Below are 9071 nucleotides of genomic sequence, written 5' to 3'. Positions count from 1 at the left end.
CACACTTACAGCTAAGATCAGCCCCAATGTGCCAGAGGAAGGCAGTAAAACAGATTTTGTACCCGTCACAGCTGAGGAATGAAGCATTCCTAGTTGTGACAGGAGAGCCATCACAATAATTTGTCTTGATACAGAACCACAGTGACCAAAGTGAAGAGCAGGCAGGCAGTGAAAGCAACTCCGATTACCAGATGTAATCACAATTTTAAATCACTAAATGCAAGAGCTTTATTCAGATCATGAATTCCAGTCTTAGCTGCACCTGTGCTTTTTAGCAATTTTCTATTTTCAGTTTTCTCAGAAACTGTTGGGATTTGCAAAACACGAGCATAGTTGTTGAATTGCAACCAGTGCTACTTTTCCCCAAAATAAGAGAGCAGCTTTAAATACATGCATGTTAAAATAGCAGTCATGAAACTCAGTACTTATTTACTGCATGATAGGTGATGTTTTGTCTGTTTTTAAAAGTGCAGGTTATGTGCCAGCTCTGATGGAAATCATACTAACATGGCATCTAATATTTATAAATTTAGCCAGCACTGCTTTGTGTCTGTCCTGCAGATAGTTTCTCATGGGCATCACAAATGTGCACTAGTCCCTCTATGTATTCTTTTCTACTTTCCCAAACCATGTTGGAAGCACTCCACTAATGGCCTTAGCCCAGCATAAGGCAGGATTTGTGTCATGCCCTGACTGATCCATAGCACAACATAAATATGTGATGGTGGATGTTTTGCCTCGGCAAACCAGTTACCTGGTTTAAGAGAAACTTATTCTGCACACAAGCTTACAAATTTTACCCCTTGCACTCTCAGAGCTACTACCTTTTCCTGCACTGGCACAGGAGGTTGCTTCCGATTCCCTGGCAACCTGCCCTTGGAATTTCCTTCCTTGTTATTGTTTCTAACTCAGCACAATCATTTGCGTGCTCACTGCCAGCCTTCAGTAGCTGCAAAATTACCCAGATTATCCTCCTGTACTGAGGGCTGAGGCGATTCAGTTACCTCATATTTGCCTTCAGCTATGAGCACATGCAGTTACCAAAGACCCTTTGCTCCCTCATTTACTTCCAGAGTACAAGATCTTTACCTTAAAAAAAATAAATCGCCAAGATGTCTTACATTGTAAAAAAAAAAGTTCTACAATTTTAAGCTTTCCATACTTCCAAATAATTCACCCATCCATACTCCAGTTCATGTAAAGAACCCATGTATACCTTACATAGCCTGTCTGCATATAAACTAGGGACTCCATCGAATTCTCATGGAAACTAACAGAAAAATAACTGTCCAAATATACATTATGTTTAACTTGAAAGCACTTATTTCTTTTTTTGCTAGAATTAATTTCCTCATATCATTATTTTTGAGGATGCCAATGATTTTTTTTCCTGCCAATAATCTTTATTTTTCTTTATAGCAAGAAAATTTTGAATATTCACACTTCTATGACTTCAGAAACTTGTCTTTGGAGTCTATGTAAAGAAACACACACACACACCTCTAAAAGAACATGTTGTTTGTAAAATATAATTAGTTCACAGGCCTAGAAAGCATTATCCCTTTTCATATATTGATAGATGGTGACCATAAGAACGTGTGATGCTGATTAGTTGCTTGGCTTCAGCAAAGACAACTACACGTATCACAAAGCAGGGAAACTCACCAGGACTACACAACACAACACTAAATACAAGACCTTTTTTTAACTCTCCATGGCACTTGGAGTGCTTTCAGGGGATATACAGCCCACCAAGCCATTTCTCTCCCAATTACCTACTGCCTTAGCTGTAATAACGCTCAGTAGAGATCTTCAGAGTGAGAAGTCTGAGGCTTGTCTGCAGAATGCTCTTCAGAAGACCCCCAGAAATAAGGGGCATGCTCCCTGACCTGAAATAATCCAACGCAGGTTACTTTCCAGAAACAACACCAGCCTCTGGCCAGGGTTCTTGGAAAAGGCTGAATACCTGTTCCTGGGCAGCTTTGGAAATTAAAGTCTTCAGAGGAATTCTTCTATTTTCATCTGCTGGGCTAAATCAGCGTTTTCACTGGTGCTGGCTTGGCAAAGTTTATTTATTGGTGCATTTGTCTTCATACTGCTGGGCAGCAATTGCAAATGTAATTACTGCCAAAGTGGCTCTTGGGGCTTGTGCACAGGTGTTTTGCTTAATATTAAATCTAAATAAAAAACACACTAGCAGGAACCAGTTAATAACAATTTGTGACATGAATGCTCTCAAGGACAAAAGCCACAGCTCTTAACCACCTCTCCATGCCAGCCCCTTGCTATTTAATCCTTCAGGCAGTACCACTGTGCAAATCAGCAATTATCATCATTTATTGGTAACAGTTTTCGTAGTTGCCAAGCAAGTACACTCAGGTGGGGCTTTCTCTATCACTGCTAGCATCAAAGACCTAATTGATTTGTGAAGCTTCATCTTAATAGGACAGCTTTGTTCATTTTCTGTGTTCTCAGTGACACCTATATAGTCTCACAGGTGCAACTATCACAGATTAATAACTAATTCAATTGAGAAAGCAGAAGAAGGAATTGAAAGTGAGCCAAAATGCTTCAAAAAGCAATTTTTTAATATATTTGCTACTCTATGAGGCACACTTCTTTGGTAAATACACAAAGGTACACATTGACTGAGAAGCTGCCCTTTTAAGCATATTGTTATATTTCACAGTAACACCATCCGCACAAAAGCCTTCAAACAAACAAACAAACAGAAAAGTGCCATGTTTTTCAGAGGTTGACTCCGAAATTAAGTTAAGAGCACAACTGTTCCCAGTACAAAGAAAAATATTGTAGAAGTTGTTGACAATCACTGTTCTTCATTCATTCTGTGTATATTTTCACCCATGCTTCAGGATTTGATATTAAGCATCTGTGTAGGTTAGAGGAGTCTTAAATGAAATGTTAGTTCATTTATTGTCAGCTGTGCTTCACTAGCTTTCACAGCAATTTGTATTACCTTATCAGAAAGTATGGTGAAAGAGTTATTTAATTAATCTTTCAAGGTTTTTCCACTTCTGAGGAATATAATGAGTATAGAACACAGCAGAATAATAAAAATTTACAACAGTTTCTTTTGCTGACTTTGAAGAGTATTTTGTTTAAATTTTAGCATCTTCAGACTTGGATGTCATTCACATATTTTAAATCAGCCAGTGACACTCCCTTTCTAGCTCCATCACTGGTTGCTTTGCACTGCTTGCACTGTTCAGAGGAACTGGCACAACCCTGTGTGTCACTGCTGCCTTCTACAAGCCAGATTGTATTTTTATTCCTGACCTTGTCAAAAGAAAAATCTAGAAGACCAACCTGTAAAATACATTTTCCAGCCATTCTTCACCAGTGCCTATCACACTATGGAGATGTGATGCTAGTAATTGTGGAGCTTCATGAACTAGAGCGCATGAAACCCACAGACAAACTCCAGAAAAATCCAGAAGGTGGGGTGGGAAAAGGAGGCTAAATCATGTCATTCACAAGTCCTGCAGCACATACAGGTCAACCACCCAGGCAGAAACATTTTACTTTGGTGTTTCATATGAACCAGATTTGGGTTTTGGTTTTATTTTCAAGCAATCATTTCATTTCTCCTTTGAAAAATATATTCGACAATTTCACCAAAGCTCATTTTGCCAAAATGAAAATCTTTTTAAGTTGACTTGAGGCAAAAGCCCTGAAAAGAAACGCCAATAGCAGTTTTCACTCTGGCATGGACTTACACTCTGGAAAACTTACAAATATTTGGCCAATGATCACCCATCTTCCACAGGTTTCTACCTGAGGGATTTAATTACATTAATTCAATCAAAAGCATTTTTTTTTCAAGAAACAGCTCTTTAAACTTTCTTTTAAATAAAACCAAATTTGAACAATAATTAGCAAAGACAGAAATTCAATTTTTCAACCAGTGAACAGACAGGGTAGTGATATACTTGTCTGTTTATGGTTTTATAATTAAGAAAAGAAGTTGTCTATTCCTTCTTTCAGAGAATAAGCTTCTCCTGAAAGAAGTACTAAACACAGTCTTCTAGATATTTTTGTTCTAGAACAATATTTAAAAACAACAATCAGCAAAGGGGAAAAAACCCAAGATCACTTTAACCTTGTCATGACTTACTTGTGACTCACAATATCCTCAGAAGGTGAAAAAAAAAAAGATTGATTTTAAAAACAGAAAAATAGGGAGACAAGATACTGAGAACATCCCCTATAAATATCACTAGTGCTTAAGCAGTCTCTTTTTAGGGATTGGCTGCAGTTGTTTTGTTACTTCTTCTTTTTTTATTATTGAATCAGCAAAATAATGAGTAAGGAATGAAAGTACAGGTAGAATAACAATTATAATAGTAAGCATGTCTTCCACAACTGCAAAAGCTATAAAAATGCCTTATTTATCTGTTGCTGATTAATTATCAAGTAGTTTATTCTAACACGATTAGTACATTGCTACATTTATCCTAATGCTTTCAGTGGCGTCAGTCACACTTGTATTGTTATTGTACCATATTCCATTACTGTGGCTAGAAAAATATTTTTGTGTTAAAACTATAGTACTACTAGAAAGAAAATTGTGTTTCAGCATAGAAAGGCATCTTGCTAATAATCCTTTCTTCTCCCTGGAGGAGGAGAATGTGACTTTTCCAAACTAGTTTTTTACCCTAGAGGTTAATGAAAAGCTGGTGCTTTGCTGTTATCTAACCAAAAAGGAGAGCTTAGGTATCTGCACTGGGGTGTGCAGAACCTGCACCTGATGAGAAGGGGTGAAGGATTAGGGACTCAAAGAAAGGGCATTTCAGGATGAGCCGAAAGGAGAGACTGTTCATCATCAGCTTCTGCACAGAAGTGTGGGGGAGACCTGATCCTGTCCAAATGGGTGCAGCTACCAGGAGCTTTCAGTGGCATATCAACCCCAGGAACATGCATTCATTTGTTGCGCTTTGAAACATCCGCAGCCAAGTCAAGCTTGCTAATGATTCAGTGCCATACACAGGAGCTGGCTTCGGAGACACCATGTCACACCTGAGGAAGCACGAGGATAACAAGGCCTTGGCAGTATTCTTTCCATAAGAGATGTGTACTGCACATAGCAGTTAACTTCCCCCACTGAATCAGGTGGTCCTGGGTGTAGTCAAGGAAGGCAATGAAGGAAGAAAGGTGTGGGGGACTGGGGAAAACATGACTCGGGGATCGAAGCAAGGCACTGCTCAGAGAAAGGCAACAGGAGATCTGCTCTTCTGCTATTGGCTCAACTCTACTGAGGTTAGAGGTTAGTGATCTGCAGCAGCAGAAGAATCAGGTCCAACACTCAAAAATGATAAATAGTAGTGATGATACTCAGCCTGTCAATGAGGAAAATGTAGATTCTCTTCAGCATGTTTATGTCTAAAGGACTATAATTTCTTCTTTTCATCTTTTTCAAACCTTTCCATCTGAATGAGAAGTTGGAATGCTGTATGATATTTGAAGACAAGAAAAAACTTTCAGGATTGGGAAAATGAAAACTGTGCAACTCGCAACGAGATTTGTTTGCACAATACTTAGTTTCAATATCAAATGGAAAATATTTGAAGAAGATACAGTCTTCAGTCTGAAAGTGTGAGAACTGGCAGTACAAACCCATTGAGAAGATCAAGATGTCTTCCAGGAAAATATGAAAAGCCAACAAATTTCTAATTCCAACTGGAGCAGGAGGTAATGCTTATTCAGGTTGGTTTACTATTTAAAATTCCAACATTTTTAAAAGGTTGTAATCAAACTTTTCCCTAAAGGGAAAAAGTCTTCTAAAGGAAATTAGAAACTAGCTGAGTGTGCTGTCTAAAAAAAAAAATCATCCAGAAGGATAAATGCTCACAAGCATAGGTGCTTATTTGAAATTACTCTCAATTGCCTTGGTTTGTGATATTTGGCTAAAAGCTTCTTGACAGCTTCACATTCATTATTTCAGAGACTTCCACTTCTGATCTAAGAGCATCTTGAAAAACATTCTTTCATGATAATGCACTACATCCACTTTGTTCAGTGTTGATAACAACAGAAGACAAAGGCGGCATATTTTAGAACTTCAGAAGACATTTCAATTAAATTTGATTCTTTTTAGAACGTGTCAAAATTAAAGTTGTGGTTGGAGTGAGGGATTCGTGTTTAAAGTCGGCTGGTTTGGTTCTCAACTGAGGCTGAAAAGATTTCCTTTGTGAGAGCATCATTTTTTATGAAGAAACAGATTTTAAATGAGATTCTGTGAGTCCAAAAACAGGGATGTTAATCTCTGTGAGGAACTATGAAAGAAAACCTGCAGGCATTCTACAGAGCCCTGGGGGAGAAGGAAGCTCAAGAGTTCTGAAGTCCTGTGTACTCCTTAGAGCAATGGCATTACCAGAAAAAGAGTGGGTGACCTTTATGCAAGTCTAATGAAACAGGACTAGACAAGGAACATGGCAATGAAGATGGAAGGTGTCCTTACACGTAGAGGTTCAGCTCACCTTTTGACATGTGATTTCATCAGGTGTTTAAAGAAGATTTTACTTCAAAGGGCAATTGAGGCTGGTTTTGTTGTCAAAAACCTGTAGCAATTTTACTATTGACTCGCAGAAGAAAGTCAAACTGAATTCTTTCATCCTCAGCTTATTCCTATCCATGGGTAGCTGACCTGCTCCAGGCCACTTACTTTTATCTTTCTTTTTAAGCTTCACAACAGAATGGAAGGCTTTGAAGGTGACTGCCTTCCTTTCCTTTTTGTGTTCAAAGAACTCCTAGTCAAAAAAACTTAGGATCAAGAAATAAGTTAATTTGATATAACCTACTTTGCACTAGTAATTACAGAACTGCTCCCTACCTGATTTCTTTATCTTTCGAGAAATCATGGCTAAATGAGCAGATGCTTGTCAGAAATGTTTATTTGCAAAGAAGATGTTTTCATACATGAGGTCAACTTTTCTGAAATTCAACATGCTTTGAGGTAACTGGTTTTGGTTCCTGCCATTTCTTCCTACCAAACTTTGGCTTTATTTATCTCCACTCTGCATGTTTCCAAACACAGAGATGGCTGCTTTTCAGTTGATTCCTTGATTCTCTCAACCCAGTTGAATGTAACTAGGAAACAAACTTCCACACACAATCTTCCACCTTCTAGGGCACAACTCGGAGGGTTTGGGCCAAATTTGGATTGAAATTTCAGCAGCCTGAATATGTCTCTCTCTCTCTCTCTCTCTCTCTGTCTCACACACACACACCCACCCACCCACCCCCACACACACCAAGCTATGAAGCCCATATCGTTATGGTTGTGCTTTTAAAATCCTGTTTCTTTGTACTTTTATGAATTTCCAATGCAGGTAACTAGGAAATATAGAAGTTATTGTATCTTTTTTATCACATAACCAAATACATCAGTATAGTGGCACTTCAGCAACTCATTCAAGTATTTCGGTGAATAGCTAGTCCAACAATTATTTGTATGCATTATGTAGCTATTTACATATTTAATAATAAATTTTAAATACAGAATCTGATTGATGGTTCTTACACAGACCTTGAGTAGGTCAGTCTTCACTGAAAAATTGGAAATACTGTTCAGCTTATATAAAAAGTTAACAAAAGAAAATCTCTAACACCAAAATCCTGAAAAACTAGACACTTTATCCATTCAATAGAAAGCACAGCCAACAGATTTGTTTATTCCAGCAAATATTCGTGCTGAATTCATCTTGCCACCAGAAAGTACCTTTCAAAAACTACTCACATAACAAAACAGTAAATCCAGCTTACCTAACAGGTAGGTAGGTATAGAGGAAATAACCAGCATTTTTGAAAGGCATAAAAAATCAAAACCAGCAGGAGCCATTACACTTGATTTGATGAAGCTTTTTGGGAGCATAAAGCCTTCATTCCTGAAACAGACTTGCAAGCACACACCAGCACAGAGCAGGCAGAATGCAAACTCCACCACCGTCTCTCTGTTTAGTTTTTTACTTCTCAAATAAGCAGCTCAGAAACCTGGTTTTTAATAAGTCACTATCTCCATTTTATTTTGCTTTATGAGACAAATGAAAAAAACTATATAGAGATGTGTGGCCTCTGGCATCGCAAGCAATTAAGTGATTCTAGATTCTTCCTTACTAGGTAGATAAAACTCCCAAATGCAAGGAGGTGGAGAAAACAGCAGATTTTAGGAAGGGGACCAAGGATGTATATATACAACCCCAGAAAGATTATTCTGTGGTGGGATCCTAAATTCTGCCACCTACACTCAGTATCGTCAAGCCTCCTTGTTCTCCCCTTCACCACTCTGCCTGGTTAACATGTTGTATGAGAGAGTCTATTGATCAAAACAAATCACTAAGCAGCTGTGGCAGAACAGAGCTTATGTCCAACAGCTACTTGCTTTGCTCTGCCTTTGCTGTAACTTTTTCTTAATAAACACCATTGATTTTATTCTTCCCTGCAATGTAATCTGGAATGGGAAGGCACAGGTTATCAGTTACACGGTTGCCTAAGCACATGCAAGTTTTATAGGCAGTAAAACTAGGAAAGGATTACTTTTCTGTGCCTTGTGGCAAGACCAGCTGTACATGTTATTTTTGACATTTATTTCTGCAGCCTGTGCTTAAAGATGTCAGGGTCTGACAGAGATTTCAGTCTTTCCAACCTATGCTAGCATTTCAGTATCCTTACCTTTGAAAAGTCCTAGTAAGCACCTCTGTATTTTCTTCATTTAAATTTAAGCCTGTTCATTTTACCTTTACCAGCAGCGGTCAGGCAGAACAAGCCATTCCCTTCCACCCTGCAACAGTCCGTAAATATGTGCAAAGGACAGATCCTCTCAATCCTCTCTTCTTCAAGCTAAAGAATATTGATATGCTTCGTCTTTCCTCACAGATCGTGTTTCCATCCTTCCAGCAACTCTCTTTTCCTCTCTACACAGTCCTCAACTGGTACACAGCTTTCTTGGACTTCAGTACCCAAATGTTTTAAGATTTGGTACCTGATATTCTAGGAGAAACCTTGATAATGCAGACAAACTCATTAACCTCCTACCCAGACTATGTATCTCATTT

The sequence above is a fragment of the Falco peregrinus genome, chromosome 2, assembly GCF_023634155.1.
Source record: "Falco peregrinus isolate bFalPer1 chromosome 2, bFalPer1.pri, whole genome shotgun sequence".
NCBI lineage: Eukaryota > Metazoa > Chordata > Aves > Falconiformes > Falconidae > Falco > Falco peregrinus.
The sequence above is the reverse complement of the archived record's forward strand: the minus strand, read 5'-3'. Positions refer to the sequence as shown.